Below are 19,002 nucleotides of genomic sequence, written 5' to 3'. Positions count from 1 at the left end.
TTTTAAAAGGAGCCAAGATGAAAAAGTCATGGTTCAGCAAAGACTTTGCTACCTACCCCGTTGTCATCCTGGGGACGGTTAAGAATGGCGTATTTTTGAATGTGCTTGATGCAAATCTAGCTGTGAAGTGTACAACTGGGGCACAAGTGCTGCCACTGAATGGGTGGGTGTGTGTGGGGCACAATTTTTGGAAAAAAAGGGAGACTCCGCTTGGAGTAACCCTTACTTACATTGTTTTTAAAAATGATCCAAGATGAACAGAGCTGGGATCAGGAAAGGTTTTGCTACCTACCCCGGTGTCATCCTGGGGACGGTTAAGAATGGCGTATTTTTGAATGTGCTTGATGCAAATCAAAACATCCTGTTTGCAACTAGGGCACAAGTGCTGCCACTGATGGGGTGTCTGTGTGGCCCAATTTTTTTAAAAAAGGGAAACTCCGCTTGGAGTAACCCTTGCTTGCTGTGTTTTTTAAAAATGATCCAAGATGAACAGAGCTGGGATCAGGAAAGACTTTGCTACCTACCCCGGAGTCATCCTGGGGACGGTTAAGAATGGCGTATTTTTGAATGTGCTTGATGCAAATCTAGCTGTGAAGTGTACAACTAGGGCACAAGTGCTGCCACTGAATGGGTGGGTGTGTGTGGGGCACAATTTTTGGAAAAAAAGGGAGACTCCGCTTGGAGTAACCCTTACTTACATTGTTTTTAAAAATGATCCAAGATGAACAGAGCTGGGATCAGGAAAGACTTTGCTACCTACCCCGGTGTCATCCTGGGGACGGTTAAGAATGGCGTATTTTTGAATGTGCTTGATGCAAATCAAAACATCCTGTTTGCAACTAGGGCACAAGTGCTGCCACTGATGGGGTGTCTGTGTGGCCCAATTTTTTGAAAAAAGGGAGACTCCGCTTGGAGTAACCCTTGCTTACATTGTTTTTAAAAGGAGCCAAGATGAACAAGTCATGGTTCAGCAAAGACTATGCTACCTACCCCGTTGTCATCCTGGGGACGGTTAAGAATGGCGTATTTTTGAATGTGCTTGATGCAAATCTAGCTGTGAAGTGTACAACTGGGGCACAAGTGCTGCCACTGAAGGGGTGGGTGTCTGTGTGGCCCAATTTTTGGAAAAAAGGGAGACTCCGCTTGGAGTCACCTTGCGGTGTTTTACATGATTTTAGAAGGGTGTGCCATGCCTATATCTGTGTCTCGTCCTCTTTTTCCTCATTACGCTCTTTTGTTTTCACATGAAAATTTGTTCTTGTCACTTTCCCATGTGTTTGTGTTGTGTTGTGAGTTGTTTATCACCTTTTGGACACCTTTGAGGGTGTTTTCTAGGTGTTTTTATGTGTTTGTGATTGCCTGCCATTGTTTCCTATGCAGTTCGAGTTCGGTTCGTCGAACGTTCGACGAACCGAGCTCGAACGGGACCTCTGTTCGGCGAACCGACCTCGAGCCGACGCGTTCGCTCATCTCTAGTCATTATCCATGAACATTTGGACATGAGGAAGCTATCTGCAAAGGTGGTCCCCAAATGTTTGACAACAGATCAGAGAAGCATGCGAGTGAAAATCTCCTGGTTCATTTGTCAGCGTTTCCGGACTGATAAGAACTTCTTAGATTCACTAGTCACTATGGATGAAACCTGGATTTATTTGTATGACCCTGAAAACAAGGAGCAGTCAAGAGTAGAGGCACAGTGGTTCTCCTTGTCCAAAGAAGTCCAGTGTGCAAAAATCAGCCACTAAGGTGATGGCGTCTGTGTTCTGGGATAAGGAGGGTGTGCTGCTAGTGGACTACCTTCATAAAGGTTCGATCATCAATGCAAGGCATTAAATTGAACTTTTGGACCAAATGAAGGCAGCTTTGGAGGCCAAAAGGTGTGGCAAGCTGTCCAAAGGAATCTTGTTCCTGCAAGACAACGCCTCCTCTCACACTGTACAAATGACCCTGGCAAAAGTGTCAGAGCTGGGCTTCCAGCTGGTTGACCACCCACCTTATTCACCTGATCGAGCTCCCTCCAACTATCCTCTACTTCCAAACCTGAAGAAACACTTCAAGGGTAGCAAATTTCACACCATTTCTGATGCCTCGACTGCTAAGGATGCCTGGTTTGAGGCACAATCAAAATCCTTCTTTTTGCTAGGCTTACAGAACTTGGAATACCGACCGATGTAAGAAGTACGCTGACATCAGTGGAGAGTATGTGGAATAAATGTACAGTTTCATCATCTTATCTCGCTTCTTTCTGGATAAAGCCAAAGACTTATTGGCGCAGCCCCTCGTGTGTGTGTGTGTGTGTGTGTATCTATATATATAGATATATATATTTATATAGATAGGAAATTATATATTTTGCAAACCTGATAATCATTTCCTTTTTTAGCACTAAAAGGGTAGTTTCTCCTGTGTTTGAGGCGAGAACCTTGCTAAGACTGAAGAGTCACTTTCATTCTGACTTCTGACAATGTCTGATGTAAGTAACCTACTTTTCATATTATGTGTATTTCTGCATGTCTCTACATTTTCTCTATATAAACGGATAAGCAAGGGCAACAATGTTTTGAACTTTTGACTTTCCTTGTTTCACATCCAAAACAGCTTTGAGTGTGAGACAATCATCTTGGCTATCTTATACATAAATTTGACTTAACTATTCAGCATCTAATAATTAGTTATGCAGTTATGCAAATTCTTGTCATGTCACTGCATTGTTACTGTTTTGCTCCTAAAAATCTAAATTACAATTTTTATTATTTTGTTACTATTTGGTAAATCTACCTTTGTCTTTCAACACTGCCTGAATCCTTCTGATGCCAAGTCTCTTCTACACTTTCTCATTGGTGCATACTGGCTGACTCACTTGGGTATGTCTACAGCTTTTTCTTCAACTCTACCTACAAGTGTTTGATTGGATTGAGGTCTGGGGACTGTGGGGCCAATTCAGCACCTCTACTTGTCATTGAACCATGTTTTCACTAATCTGGAAGTACGTTTTGGGTCGTTGTCCTGCTGGAACACTATGTTGTCCTTTTCATACCCATAGTACTGACGTGTACGAAGTACCTCATCTTGTAGGATACTCACACATAGATCTACATTGAGACCACCATCGAACCTGGTCAAGTATTGATCCATTAGCCCTTTTTTCCCTTCTTTCTGACGGACCCATTTGCACCCATCAGAGTTTAGTCTACTGACTTTCGTCTCATCGCTCCAAATCATCACTTCCAATCCTCTGCTATCAACGTTTTGTAAACCGTCAAGAGAAAAATATTCCAGCTCACCATGCCATAAAATCTGGAAGGGTTCTCGTGTCAGAAAGTCAGCAGAAACTTCAATAGAAAAGGAGATTGTCCAGCAACGATGCTTCAAAGGTAAAAATTTCAGTTTTATTGTGGACATTATACCAATGGCTAAGACCGCTCGCTTGGTTGAAAAGCGTCTTGTATAACCCTAAGACGCGTTTCGACCGAGCGAGCAGTCTTAGCCATTGGCATAATGTCCACAATAAAACTGAATTTTTTACCTTGGAAGCACCGTTGCCGGACAATCTTATTTTCGATCAACTTTTTGTAATATTTTGTAAACTCAAGCTGACGCGCCTTATGACGATATTAAAGTCAAAGCTTTTTCACCTTTTTTCGGCCACCATTCCAGACTTGTGCATCATGCATGGTGCTTACATGTACGTCTGTGATTTCACTATTATGAAGCATCCAAGCCACATCCACTGCTGTGTTTGTCGCAGCAGAACTGATAGACCTTGTGATGAACCAACTTGTTGACTCCAGTATTTTGCCTGGACATCCACCCCTTGGCTTTTGAATGGATCGATGGACTTCATTTTATATTCTTCCATCTGTCATGGCACTCACATGATGCAGTTTGTCAATTTTCTAGGACAAAAGACCACTATCGTTGATCTGGATAAAGCTGTTTCTCTCTTCTTGAGAAATCTTCATGGTTTCTCTTCTATTCAAACAAGTGACATTTTGCTTGGAAATTAATCTAATAACACATTTTGCTATTGGGAAATGTGAGAGTATGTTGTAATTTGTAGCATACAGGAAGAAAAACCATTTTCAAACACAAAGAGCAAAACAGTAACAATGCAGTGACATGACAATAATCTGCATAACTAATCATACGCTAAATAGTTGAAAGTTAAATTTATGTATGAGATAGCCTAGATGATTGTCTATAAAATGATGGTAGTCTCACATTCAAATCTGTAGTGGATGGTGAGATATGGAGACTAATGCGGGCTTTACACGAGACGAGCTATCGTGCGATGCATCGTCGGGGTCACGGTTTTCGTGACGCACATCCGGCATCGTTCATGACGTCGTCTCGTGTGACACCTCCGAGCGATGCAGAATCGCTCACAAATCGTGAGTCGTGTACTCGTCGCTAAGTTTTAAAAAATTGTTTATTTAACATGGCGCCGGTTGTTCATCATACCCGGGGTAGCACACATTGCTCCGTGTGACACCCCGATAACGATAAACACAGCTTACCTGCATCCCGCGGCACCCGCCGGCTATGCAGAAGGAAGGAGGTGGGCGGGATATTTACGTCCCGCTCATCTCTGCCCCTCCACTTCTATTGGTCGGCGGCTGTGTGACATCGCTGTGACGCCGAACGTCCCTCTCCCTTCAGGAAGAGGATGTTCGCCGCCCACAGCGAGGTCGCTCAGCAGGTAAGTACGTGTGACGGTGGTTTAACGACTTTGTGCGACACGGGCAGCAATTTGCCCGTGACGCACAAACGACGGGGGCGGGTATGATCGCTCATGCAATCGCACGATAGCTCGTAACGTGTAAAGCCCGCATAACAGTCAAAAGTACAAAACATACCCTTTTGCTAGTCCAGTGTATAAATATAGTATCTACTATTGTAATAGTGTACTACATCTTGCTCTATTGCAAAGGGAAGTTTGTGGTTTCCACTAAACCTCATTATTGACTGTGAGGGCCCTTTAACATGTGAAGGATCCGAGGCTCGGATAGAGTTCTGATACTGGTAAAACAATTTGGTATGTGTTTTAATGTGGTTGGCAAGAGGTGCAATTCATAGAGCTTGGTAAGTTACGTTTTTTTTTTGTGCATACTGTAGCTGGTGAAATGAAAATTGCTTTGTTTGTACGAGGAGTAAAATAAAGCTGGTTTAGGCCAGTTTAAAAGGCTATTCTTTGAACTGCTTATTTTTCATGAAGCACAGTGAATGCATATTTATTGTTAATATACAGTCTAAGCACAACATGCAGTTTCTTTCTTGTACCTTTTTATGTGTTCTATCTGCCCCTTAGTTCATCCAGCCAGCTTCACATAGGTTAATGGGCGGTACTATTCTTATCTGCAAAAACCTACATTTCCCAGTAGCACTTACTTTTTCTCAGTGCTGCAGACCCCTCCCCCTTTCCCTGTGCACCTGACCTGACTAGCCCTACTACTCTGAGATATCATCAAACTATCTCGTATAAGCGTAGAATTCACTTAGAGCTTATGTGCACCTTCTGTCCTGTACAGTACATTGTCTGACTGATTTTATGCCATCTACATCAGTATAATGACTCACCCCAGGCCTACGGGGTACTTAGTTCCGGGCCTGGTTATGTTGGGACAGTTTACTGGGTGGCCTTTGCCCGGTTCCGTGTCCCTTTGGGTCACTTTAAAACGCTGTTATTTACAGGGGAATTGTAATAAAAGTTTTTATCAAGACGCCACTTGCGGGTTGCGGCTATTTTAGTGGAGCCGCCGCTGCACAGTTCTCACTACTGGGGCTGGTGTTAGTGGCAGCCTGGAGGTTGGGCCCTCCGCAAGTAGAGCCAAGCCCCAGGGGATAGATGATGTTGTTCGGCGCAGAAAGAAGGCAGGCCACACAAGAGATTGTAATGTAACTGGTATCTTTACTCACGAGTTTGTAAAGGCTGGCAACCCGGTGAAGGCTGGTCCTCACCACTGGTCCCCTTAGTTCCAGTGCCGGTGTGGTGACCTGGTGGCTGTCTTCGCCTGCACCCATCTCTGGTTGGTGGGTCCCCGTGGCTTGGAGCGTCTGGGGGTCCCCTCCTGGTATTCTCTCAGTCTAAGGCGGACTTTGCACGTTGCAACATCGCAAGCCGATGCTGCGATGTCACACGCGATAGTCCCCGCCCCCGTCGCAGGTACGATATCTTGTGATAGTTGGCGTAGCAATGATTATCGCTACGCCAGCTTCACATGCACTCACCTGCCCTGCGACCGTCGCTCTGGCCGGCGACCCGCTGTTAGGGCCAGGTGGATGGGCAGACCCGGGAGGTGGATCCACTGGGCCGAACTCCTTGATGAAGGTAAGGGGTTCGGTAGCCGGAGCACTATAGGTAGCAGGACAGTCCGCGCACAAGAGCACAATGGAGAAGTCCCTGGGACCACGGGGTCACTGATGGTAGTCCGGGTGACGGAGCTCAGGTTCGGAAGCCGGGATGATGTCAGGCGGGGTCCGGAACCGTTGGAGCGAGATGACGGGTCACCGCAGGGAACAGAGATGGAACGGACTGTCAGGATGGCAGATAGGCAGCGTTCGGGGTTCGGGATTCGGCAGGACCGGATGGCAATGCAGGATCGGCTCTAGAAGAGAGAGAGGTAAGTATCTCACAGGAACACAAGGAGACCTGACTCCTAGCTTGGGAAACTCGAAGAACAGGCCCCGCCCCCTTGGACATTAAACCCCTTTATACCCTGTACCTGTGTGCTTCATTTCCTGTCAGTGGACACTGGCCCTTTAAGAAAGGGTCAGTGACCGCGCGCGCGCCCTAATGCGCATGCGCGCGGCCCGGGTGCCAGAAGCCAGGGCAGGAAGCTGAGAGGAGGAAGCAGCAGAGCCGGGCTGGGGCTGGGAAGCCGACGGGCGCCGGGAGCGGGGACCAGGAGGCCTGGGAAGCGCGGGCAATGGAGGCTGGAGAGCGGGGAGCGTGGCAGGTGAGCCGGGGAGCGGAGCAGAGGACCCGGGGAGTGTGACAGTACCCCCCCCCCACGCTCCCCTCCCCGCAACCGGGACAGGAAGGCACGGATCAGAGGAGTGCCCACATTCTCCCTGGGCTCCCAGGACCTATCCTCAGGACCATACCCTGCCCAGTCCACCAGGAAGAACTGTCGACCCCGTACGGTCTTCATGGCCACGATATCCCTTACCGCATAGATGTCGTCATCAGCAAAAGGAGGAGGAGCCGGACTGGCAGCAGCGGAGAAGGGACCAAGGACAACCGGCTTGAGCAGAGAGACATGGAAGGAGTTGGGTATCCTCATCGTGGCCGGGAGCTGCAGTTTGTAGGAGACCTCATTGATCTTGCCGAGGACTTTAAATGGTCCGATGTAGCGAGGTCCCAGCTTGTAGGATGGCAACTTCAATCGGACGTACTTGGACGCAAGCCAGACGAGATCTCCGGGGGAGAAACACGGAGGATCCAGACGTCTCTTGTCTGCGTGTCTCTTCATCCGCAGGGATGCACGTGCAAGGGACGCCTTAACTGAGTCCCAAATGGTTGTAAAGTCACGGACTACCGCATCAGCAGCAGGGATATCCGAGGAAGAGGATACAGGCAATGGGACAGAAGGCTGAAGTCCGTAGACGACATGGAAGGGAGAACTGGAGGAGGACTCACTGACGTGGTGATTATGGGAGAATTCAGCCCAAGGAAGAAGCGTGGACCAATCGTCATGATGGGTGTTGACGTAGTGACGTAAGAAAGAGGTCAATATCTGATTGACCCGTTCCACTTGGCCGTTCGACTGAGGATGGTAGGCAGAAGAAAAGTCCAGAGTTACTCCCAGATGTTTACAGAGAGCCCTCCAGAAGCGGGAGGTGAACTGAGTTCCTCTGTCGGACACAATGTGTGATGGAAAGCCATGCAAGCGGAAGATGTGATGTATATAGGCGTCCGCGAGTTCCTGGGCAGAGGGCAGTCCAGCCATAGGGACGAAATGGGCCATTTTAGAGAACCGATCCACCACGACCCATATGACTGTGTGTCCGGAGGACAATGGCAAGTCCGTAATAAAGTCCATCGCAATGTGTTGCCAGGGAACTGAGGGTATAGGGAGAGGCAGAAGACGACCATATGGCAGGTGTTTGGGCATCTTGTTCCTGGCACAAGAGGAGCAGGCAGAGACAAAAGAGGCGACGTCCGTGCGAAGGGATGGCCACCAGTAATGACGTACAATCGCACTCCAAGTTCTCTTCTGACCAGCATGACCGGCTGTTTTCGAGGCATGGCCCCAGTGTAACACTTTTTGCCTGTCAGTCTCAGAGACATAGGTCTTCCCGGGCGGTATCTGGGCCAGGGTGACAGGAGCCACCGGAATAATCTTACTTGGACAGATGATGGGTTGGGATGTCTCCTCCTCCTGCTCCATGGGCATGAAAGACCTAGACAAGGCATCAGCGCGTACATTCTTGTTCGCGGGTCGGAAATGGAGCTGGAAATCGAACCGGGCAAAGAACAAGGACCACCTGGCTTGCCGTGGGTTCAGTCGCTGAGCAGACCGCAGGTATTCCAGGTTCTTGTGGTCCGTGTAAATAATAACGGGGTACACTGCTCCTTCCAGAAGATAGCGCCATTCCTCCAGAGCCAGTTTGACTGCCAATAGCTCTCGGTCACCGATGGTGTAATTGCGTTCAGGCGCTGAGAAGCTCTTGGAGAAGAAATCGCAAGTCACCATCTTCCCGGAGGAGGTCTTCTGCATGAGCACTGCTCCGGCTCCCGAGGAGGAGGCATCCACCTCCAAGGTGAACTGGCGGTTTAACTCCGGACGGTGGAGTACAGGAGAGGAGGCAAAGGCCCGCTTTAGAGAGCCAAACGCGGCGTCGGCCGCAGGTGACCAGTCCTTTGGATTATCCCCCTTCTTGGTCAAGGCGTAGAGAGGAGCAGTCAGAGCAGAGAAGTGAGGGATGAACTGGCGGTAGTAGTTGGCGAATCCCAGAAAGCGTTGGATTGCCTTCAGTCCAGAAGGAGGCGGCCAGTTGAGAATGGAAGAGACCTTCTTTGGATCCATCTGCAGTCCGGTATCGGTGATGAGGTAACCCAGGAAGGGGAGAGAAGACTGTTCGAAGACACACTTCTCGTACTTGGCGTACAGACGATTCTCTCTCAATCTTTGTAGAACCAGTTGCACGTTCTCTCGGTGGGTCTGGAGGTCCGGAGAGAAGACAAGGATGTCATCCAGATATACCACCACACAGACGTAGAGAAGGTCCCGGAACACGTCGTTCACTAATTCTTGGAAGACTGCTGGTGCGTTACACAGGCCGAAGGGGATCACACAGTATTCATAGTGCCCATCGCGAGTGTTGAACGCGGTTTTCCATTCGTCCCCCGAGCGGATACGGACCAGGTTGTAGGCACCCCGAAGATCCAACTTGGTGAACACACGTGCTCCTCTGAGCCGATCAAACAATTCGGGGATGAGCGGCAGGGGGTACTTGTTTTTTACGGTGATTTGGTTCAATCCCCGGTAGTCTATGCATGGGCGTAAGTCGCCCTCTTTCTTCTTCACGAAGAAGAAGCCTGCTCCAGCAGGAGAGGAGGATCTCCGAATGAATCCCCTTGCCAGGCTCTCTGTGATGTAGGTAGACATGGCCCTTGTTTCGGCTGGAGACAGTGGATATATCCGTCCTCGAGGTGGTGTAGTTCCCGGGAGCAGGTCAATGGCACAATCGTAAGGACGATGTGGCGGAAGCACCTCTGACTCCTTCTTATCAAAGACGTCCGCGAAGGACCAATAGGCTGAGGGCAGTCCCGGTAGGGACTCTGGAACCGGAGGTCGCCGGATGGCTTGTATGGTCTTCAGACAGTTCTCATGGCAAGAAGAACCCCATCGAGTGATTTCACCAGTGCCCCAGCTGACTGAAGGTTCGTGTGTCCGTAACCAAGGAAGGCCCAGCAGGATTTGATGTGACATGTGTGGGAGGACGTAGAGAGCGATGTTCTCGGTGTGCAGAGCACCGATACGCAGTTCAACCGGCCTGGTGATCCAGGAGATGGTGTCAGAGAGGGGTCTCCCATCCACAGAGGCAATCACTAGGGGTTTGGCGAGTGGAGTAACAGGCACCTGGTACTTGTCCACCGTGGCCTGCTGGATGAAATTGCCTGCTGCCCCAGAATCGAGGTACGCCTTAGCCGTGAACCGCGTCTCTCCCGTTGTCACTTGCACAGTCCATGTAACCGGGTCTGAGAGAGTCCCAGCACCTAGGGTGGCCTCTCCTACCAACCCTAGGCTTTGGAGTTTCCCGGCCTCTCTGGACAGGAGCGTAGCAGGTGTGTGCCCTCTCCGCAGTAGAAGCAGAGACCCTTGGCGAGCCGCTCTGCTCGACGTTGTTCAGACTGTCGCACACGGTCGATCTGCATGGGCTCATGGACGGAGACACCAGATGCCGTTGACTGGAGTACGGCGGGCTTCTGCGGAGGAGAGGAATGCCGTACCGGACGTCTCTCACGGGACACCTCTTTGGACCGCTCCTGAAAGCGAATGTCCACTCGAGTCGCTAGGGTAATCAGGGCGTCCAGGGTGGATGGTACGTCACGACCAGCCAGCTCATCTTTGATTCGACCCGAGAGTCCTTCCCAGAAGGCGGCGGTTAGGGCCTCGTTATTCCACCCGAGTTCCGAAGCCAAGGTGCGGAAACGGATGGCGTATTGACCCACCGTCAGAGTTCCCTGACGTAACCGGAGAAGAGATGAAGCAGACGCGGAGGCGCGTCCGGGCTCGTCAAAGGTGCCGCGAAAGGCCTACAGGAACTCCTGGAGGTTCTTGGTCATAGGGTCCTCCTTCTCCCACAAGGGGTTCATCCACGCCAGTGCCTCGCCCTCTAGGTGAGACATTATGAAGGCGACCTTGGCTTGGTCGGAGGCAAACAAATGCGGCAGCTGCGTGAAATGGAGGGAGCATTGGTTTATAAACCCCCTGCAGGTCTTGGGATCTCCGGCGTACCGGGGTGGTGAGGCCAAACGAAGTCTGGAAGCATCCGAGGAGGCTGCCACGGGAGCTGGGGCCGTGGATTGACTAGTGGAGGCCCGAGGCGCTGAAGATGTGACCGATGTTTGTAGCGTGTTCAAGCGGGCGTCCACGGAAGTCATAAAGTTCAGCATGCGGGTCTGGACTTCACGCTGGCGTTGGAGTTCCTCATGCAAGGCCGCTAGTGCTTCGGCGGGATCCATGGCCTGTTCTTACTGTTAGGGCCAGGTGGATGGGCAGACCCGGGAGGTGGATCCACTGGGCCGAACTCCTTGATGAAGGTAAGGGGTTCGGTAGCCGGAGCACTATAGGTAGCAGGACAGTCCGCGCACAAGAGCACAATGGAGAAGTCCCTGGGACCACGGGGTCACTGATGGTAGTCCGGGTGACGGAGCTCAGGTTCGGAAGCCGGGATGATGTCAGGCGGGGTCCGGAACCGTTGGAGCGAGATGACGGGTCACCGCAGGGAACAGAGATGGAACGGACTGTCAGGATGGCAGATAGGCAGCGTTCGGGATTCGGCAGGACCGGATGGCAATGCAGGATCGGCTCCAGAAGAGAGAGAGGTAAGTATCTCACAGGAACACAAGGAGACCTGACTCCTAGCTTGGGAAACACGAAGAACAGGCCCCGCCCCCTTGGACATTAAACCCCTTTATACCCTGTACCTGTGTGCTTCATTTCCTGTCAGTGGACACTGGCCCTTTAAGAAAGGGTCAGTGACCGCGCGCGCGCCCTAATGCGCATGCGCGCGGCCCGGGTGCCAGAAGCCAGGGCAGGAAGCTGAGAGGAGGAAGCAGCAGAGCCGGGCTGGGGCTGGGAAGCCGACGGGCGCCGGGAGCGGGGACCAGGAGGCCTGGGAAGCGCGGGCAATGGAGGCTGGAGAGCGGGAAGCGTGGCAGGTGAGCCGGGGAGCGTAGCAGAGGACCCGGGGAGCGTGACACCCGCCTCCTTCCTAAGGGGGCGGGTCGTGCGGCGTCACAGCGACGTCACACGGCAGGTGGCCAATGGCGGCGGAGGGGCGGAGATGAGCAGGATGTAAACATCCCGCCCACCTCCTTCCTTCCGTATAGCCGCTGGCGGCAGGTAAGGAGATGTTCCTCGCTCCTGCAGCTTCACACACAGCGATGTGTGCTGCCGCAGGAACGAGGAACTACATCGTACCTGTCGCGGCACCGGCATTATGGAAATGTCGGAGCCTGCACCGATGATACGATAACAACGCTTTTGCGCTCGTTCATCGTATCATCTAGGATTTACACACTACGACATCGCAAGTGATGCCGGATGTGCGTCACTTTCGATTTGACCCCACCGACATCGCACCTGCGATGTCGTAGTGTGCAAAGCCGCCCTTAGTCCGTATGACAGATAGATTGAACCCTGTGGGGTCGGTTTTTCTGGTCCTGTTCCCCGGTTCTCCCATTGCTACTGTGTCTCGAACTTTACAGTCAGTGAGGTCCTTGATGGTCAATTTCAAATTCAAGTGATTTTGGGCGGTGTTTGAGTCGTTCGACGAACTCGAACGATTTGCTTCAAGTTCGGCCGTTCGAGTTACCCTTCAATAACAGTTCGATCACCAAAAGCGTAGCTAGTTACAAACTGGCTTTTCACTGTAATACTGTCAGTCACTGTTACTAATGATATTATCAAAATTCAGCGTATAATGTGCGGGGGCGACGGGGTTTAGATCAGTGCTGCTGAGTGCTGAAAGAATGGCGATCGCCATTTTTTTTTCCTAACCGCGCATACAGTAGAGCGGGCCATGCTGTCAGCCAATCACAGACACACACACACACACAGCAAAGTGGATTTTTGCCAAACAAGCAAGGGCATGTGCCATTGGCTGTGCATGTCACTTGTCTTTGCCCTATAAGACCTGGCCATTTTTCCCATCGCCGCCATTATCTCTCTGCTGCGGGTGTGTGACAGTCACCACTCCCGCTGCTGCTGCTGCTGTGTGCGCTATACACTTATACAGTGCAAGCTACACATCGGTTAAGGGATTAGGGACTACTTGTAATTTCAGCCCTTTTCAGGGCTACATTACAGCAGTTCATAGCCATTTTTGCTAGACAGGTCTGTGCCAGCGCTGTGCAAGGGTTTATCACAGCGTATGCCTAAATCAGCTCAGGCAGTTCCTTGTGGCATAGTTACATTGTCTGGGATAGTAATGGAGGGTTCCTCTGCTGACAAGAAAGCTAACTCACCTCTGCATTGTACACCATCTCTCCATTTTTGCTACGGCATTTTAAGTGCAAGAAGTGCAGGCAGTTCCTTGGGGCATAGTTTCATTGTCTGGGATAGTCAGTGAGGGTTCCTCTGCTGACAAAAAAGCTATACCACCTCTGCATTTTACACCACCTCTCCATTTTGCTACGCCATTTTAAGTGCAAAAAGTGCAGGCAGTTTTAGTGGCATAGTTTCATTGTCTGGGATAGTTAGTAGGTGAGGGTTCCTCTGCTGACAAGAAAGCTAGACCACCTCTGCATACTACACCACTTCTCCATTTTTGCTATGCCATTTTAAGTCCAAAAAGTGCAGGCAGTTCCTTGGGGCATAGTTTCATTGTCTGGGATAGTAAGTGAGGGTTCCTCTGCTGACAAGAAAGCTATACCACCTCTGCATTGTACACCACCTCCCCATTTTTGCCTCGCCATTTTAAGTGCAAAAAGTGCAGGCAGTTCCTTGGGGCATATTATCATTGTCTGGGATAGTCAGTGACATTCCTCTGCTGACAACAAAGCTACACTACCTCTGCATTCTACACCACCTCTCCATTTCTGCTACGCAATTTTAAGTGCAACAAACAATGTCCAATTTGTTCACAAACAAAATGAGTGGCAAAAGGACAGATGCTGGTGGAAAGGGGAACAGGCAAGTTGGAAAGGGAAAAATAGTTTGTGTCTGTGGGGTAGGTGGTAAAGCAACAGTAACATCTGCTGAAGAAAGACCATCTTCCAACAAAAGTAAGATGTCTATTACTTTCCATGGACAATCTGATATGATCCCTTTGTTACGGAAACGACCATTGCTACCAAAGGTAGATAAGGCACAAAAACAGCAGATGCTTGAATGGATCTCAAGTGCTCCATCAAGTGGCCTCTCCTCCACCTCTATTTCAACATCCCAAAGACTCCAGTCCTCTGAGTTGTCACCCCAATCACACTTGCTTTCTACCAGCTCTTAAGTCTCCACCCTCCCTGCAGAGTATGGGGTAACAGAGATGGTTGCGTCTGCAGAGCTGTTCAGTCACACTATAGCCTGGGAATCAGAGGTCTGCTCCAAAGCTACAGTGAGTCCAGACAAGGAAATGATCGGCGGTGATGCCCAGAAGCTTTGTGAGTCAGATTCAGGCCCAGATGAAGAAGGTTCTGAGCATAATGTAGACCCTCATTCCGAAACTGTAACTCCTCTTGTTGGCGACAATGAGGAACATGCTGATGACGATGAGACTCAGATACCTGATTGGAATGACAACTTAACTATTCGGTTAGGGCAGGAAGAGGTTGGCTCTGAGGACGAGGGGAGTGCAAACATACAGGGTGATGATGAGGTTGTAGATCCCACTTACTGTCAACCCACAGTCAGGAACTTGATGAGGTCAGCAGAGGCGGTGGAGGAGGATGCGACTGACGACTAGGTTAGCTTGCCCCTTCCTGGACACAGACGGAGCACTGGAAGCACGTCAACAACTGCATCCTCAGCCACAACTCTGCCTGTGAGCACAAGTCGGGGTGGCTCTGCAGGTCGCATGGGCTCTAACCCTTGCCTAGACTGGTCCTTTTTTGACATCGCAAAGGATCTCCCAACTCATGTCATTTGTAAGATTTGTTGCCAATCTCTAAGTAGAGGCCAAAACCTTAATAGTTTGACTACTTCGTCTATAAACCGTCACATGGATATGAAGCATAAGTCACAGTGGGAAGCTCACTGTGCTACAATGCGGCCTAGCGGAGCGGGCCAACCAACGTCTGCCCCTTCAAGTTCATCCGCGCGCTCTTCATCCTCTATGACTGTGGGGACAGCAGTCACACATGCTTTTGGACGCAGACCTTCCACCTCTTTAACCGCAACAGGCAGTGTGATTGGCAGGTCGTCAGTTGTTTTGAAAGGGGAAACAGCTGCTGGTGTTGAGCTATCTCAGACATCGAGAGCACCACCTTTGGATGAAGGCAACATTATGTCTCCGCCTGCACTTTCCTCACAGACCAGCAGTTTTCCAGGGACACCCTACTCAACGCCGTCTCAGCACAGCAGCCAGCCCTCGGTCCCCCAGATGTGGACAAGTAAAAGACCATTTCATTCTAGCCATGACAAAGCTAAGAGGTTGAATTTCACCATCTGCAAGCTGTTGGCTACAGAAATGCTGCCTTCCGCGTGGTGGATACAGAAGCTTTTCGAGACCTTATGTCCATCACAGTGCCCCAGTACCAGATGCCCAGTCTCCACTACTTCTCCAAGAAAGGTGTGCCTGCGCTACACCAGCACGTCACACACAACATCACCACTTCCTTGAGAGAGTCTGTGTGTGAACGGGAGCATTTCACCACAGATACTTGGACCAGTAAGCATGGACAGGGGCATTACATGTCGCTGACTGGGCACTGGGTAACTATGGTGAGAGATGGAGAAGGGTCTGCTGTACAAGTCTTGCCGTCCCCACGAGCTGTGCGTCAATCCTCTGTATGTAGAAGTTCCTCAACTGCTTCTGCCTCTTCCACCTCGTCTGGGTCCTTCACCTCCGCCCAAAGCCTGTCTGGTCAGGCCACCCGCGTTGTAACTGCGCACAAGGAATCCCGCACACCTCCTTACTATGCTGGCAGCAGAGCTCAACGGCATCAGGTGGTCTTTAAATGTCTGGGAAATATGAGTCACACAACTGACCAGTTGTGGTCAGCTCTGGAGACCGAGTTTCGTCAATGGTTGTCTTCACTCAACCTGCAGCCAGGAAAGGCCGTGTGCGACAATGCTGCAAACCTGGGTGCGGCCCTTCGCCGGGGCAAGGTAACACACGTGCCTTGTATGGCTCACGTGTTGAACCTTGTTGTCCAGCTATTTTTAACCCACTATCCCGGCCTAGATGGGCTTCTGCACAGGGCACGGTCACTATGTGCTCACTTCCGGTGTTCACACGCCGCAGCTGAACAACTTGCATCGCTCCAGAAGTCTTTCGGCCTGCCGATTCACCGCCTAAAATGCGATGTGTCGACATGCTGGAATTCGACTCTCCACATGTTGCAGCGACTGTGGCAGCACCGCCGAGCCCTAGTGCAATACGTAATGACGTATACCCTGGGCCAACGAGATCCAGAGGTGGGGCAGATCACGCTGCTGGAGTGGTCTCAGATCAAGGATCTATGCACCCTTCTGCACAGTTTCAACATGGCGACGAAGATGTTTAGCGCTGACAATGCCATTATCTGCATGACAATTGCAGTCATTTACATGCTGGAGCACACTCTAAAGAGTATTCGGAGTCAGGTGGTGGGACAAGAGGAAGGGGAGGAAGTACAGGAGGATTCATATGCGGAAGGGATACCAAGATCTACGAGGTCCAGACGGTCAGCATCACTAAGGCGGCATGCATGGGATGGTGGGGGAGAGGGATCAACAAGGGCGCATGATAGCATCCAAACTGTTGAGGAAGGTGCAGGAGCCCAGGAAGAAACTGGCGATGGGCATGGAAGACTCAGCAGATGAGGGAGACCTTGATCACATTTCTGTTGTTCGAGGTTGGGGGGAGAGGTCAGAGGAAGGAAGCATGATTCTCACCTCGCTTCCACCAACATAGCAAGGATTTGGTCCTCCTGGATGCACAAGTCACATGAGCGCCTTCTTGCTGCACTACCTACAACATGACCCTCGGATTGTCAGAATTGGAAGTAATGCTGATGTACCGCCCCGCAGTCTCGGCTGCGACCCGGGGGTCACGTCGCTCTGGAAGGGTGTAGTGGCGGCGCACGCAGGGGTGGTGGGGTGGTGGTATGGTAAAGTTCGTGATGCCACCCACGGGTTGTGGTGATGGTGGACACCACCGCTGCGGTAAAGGTACGGGGACTCCCGTGAGTGGTGTAGGGGTGCAGCTAGGTGTTGACCCCTCCGTGGATAGGGGATGTTGGTCCTGGGGCCCAGTTGGTGATGGGCCGGGGTGCGGGGGGCAAGGTGGCGGTGCAGCACGGTGCGGTGCCCGAGGGCACTGGTGTTCTCACGATTAAACCACACAGAGTCACTAGTAAACCAAACGGGGTGACGAACAGGGCCCACAGCCGGCTGCAGCTTCTCCAGATAGGTTGGTAATGTCCGCCTTTCTCCTGCACCTGTTTGTGATCTTGGCTACCGTGCCTGGGCACTGGTAGCCCGCTCCCCGGCGTGTATGTGTCGTAGGAGCCCGTTTGCCCACAGACGCTGGCCCTTGGATCTCTGGCCTCTTGCGGTGGCTCCTATCTGGACGGGTTAGGCTGTTGCCTTCGATCGGGACTTAGGTGGGAATGAACCCCTGAGGTCCAGACTGCAATCAGTTGATTTGACTATGGTGGTGGCTTATAGCCTAGTTCGGGGTCTGAGTACCCTGCCTGGTGCTCCGGTATCCAGTTAGCTCCCCGGTTCGGTTCCGGCGGGCCACTACCCTGTCCCGGTCCCTTACGGTTCCGCTGGTCGTATTCCCGGTCTCTTGCAGGCGGCCACTATCGTCTGCCTGCCTGACTGATCTGGGGTCCCAGGCTCCTACCCAGGCCCCAAGCATAACTCACTCCTCTCTCCTTGCTCCCAAAACTCTATCCGCTCGTGTTTTTCCTGCCTCAGGCCAGCAGACTCCTCGGAGGGCATGTCTATCCACCTGACTCCGCCCACCTGGTGTGCCTGTCTGACTGTGAGGGAGGCAATCAGGTCTTTTGGTTGACTGGTGGTACCTAACTGGGGTAGGGGTGTATGTGGTGAGTGTAATGACCTGTAACCCCTGGGGTGACCAGGGCGTCACACTGACTACTGGGTTGCCACACTCTTAGATCCCCGGTACAAGTCAAAATTTGCTGAAGTAATTCCAGCCATAGAAAGGGACGCACGTATGCATGAGTATCAGCAGAAGTTGTTATGCAATCTTAGCTCGGCTTTTCCACTAAACACCAGTGGTGCACAGAGTGAATCTCACAGTCTAACTTGCCAACCATGGGACTGTCGAGTCATCATCAGTCAAACCGTACCAGCAACACCGTATCTGGTGGTAATAGCAATTTTATGGAATCGTTTCATGAATTTTTTAGACCATTCTTTGCAAGACCACAAGACACAAGAAGTCTGACACATAGTCAACGGCTGGAGAGGATGATACAGGAGTATCTCCAAGTGAATATTGATGCCATGACTCTGCAACTGGAGCCTTGCTCATTTTGGGCTTCCAATCTGGAAAAATGGCCTCAGCTCGCCACTTACGCCTTGGAGATCTTGTCGTGTCCCGCAGCCAGCGTTCTCTCGGAACGTGTCTTCACAGTGCTGCTGTGTGTGTGCTGACAGATAAGCACATGCGTCTGTCCAGTGACAATGTGGACAGACTAATGTGACGCCCTGACCTAGCCAGATAGTCACAGACACAACACCACACACACCTCCTTCCCTGGACAGGTCACACCAGTCACACATGCAAATCCTTGTTGCCACCCTCCAGGGTTGATGCCCACACCAGGTGGGGCGGAGCCAGGTGGTTGGCCCTGCCCACCGAGGAGTTCAGGTCTGGAGGCGGGAAAACACAACAGTGCAGTCTAGAGCAGTCTAGAGAGTGCAGTCGGACAGTAAGGAGGGAGAATTTTGGTGTCTGGGTTGGAGCTCCAGGGTTGATGTCCACACCAGGTGGGGCGGAGCCAGGCGGTTGGCCCTGCCTACTGAGGAGTTCACAGGCTGGAGGCGGGAAAAACACAGTAGTAAGTCCAGTTGTGGGCAGGAGTGAGTGAGGAGTGAAAACTGATGGTGTCTGGGTTGGAGCCCAGGCACATCCAGCAAGGTCGGCAGATGGTGGTGG

General features: G+C 51.2%; 1 long non-coding RNA gene across 2 annotated transcripts in view; it reads left to right on the top strand.

Annotated features, from left to right (window-relative positions):
• Positions 1–19,002, top strand: part of LOC142293783 (uncharacterized) — a 113,662-nt gene that overhangs the window by 40,583 nt on the left and 54,077 nt on the right. For both annotated transcript variants that reach the window (XR_012751294.1, XR_012751293.1), the window contains exon 2: positions 2,384–2,473. This is a non-coding gene — a long non-coding RNA (uncharacterized LOC142293783). The remainder of the gene's footprint in view (positions 1–2,383; positions 2,474–19,002) is intronic.

The sequence above is a fragment of the Anomaloglossus baeobatrachus genome, chromosome 1 (genome assembly GCF_048569485.1).
Source record: "Anomaloglossus baeobatrachus isolate aAnoBae1 chromosome 1, aAnoBae1.hap1, whole genome shotgun sequence".
NCBI classification, from domain to species: Eukaryota; Metazoa; Chordata; class Amphibia; order Anura; family Aromobatidae; genus Anomaloglossus; species Anomaloglossus baeobatrachus.
Note: the sequence above shows the minus strand (reverse complement) of the source record. Positions and strands in the feature narration are given on the sequence as shown.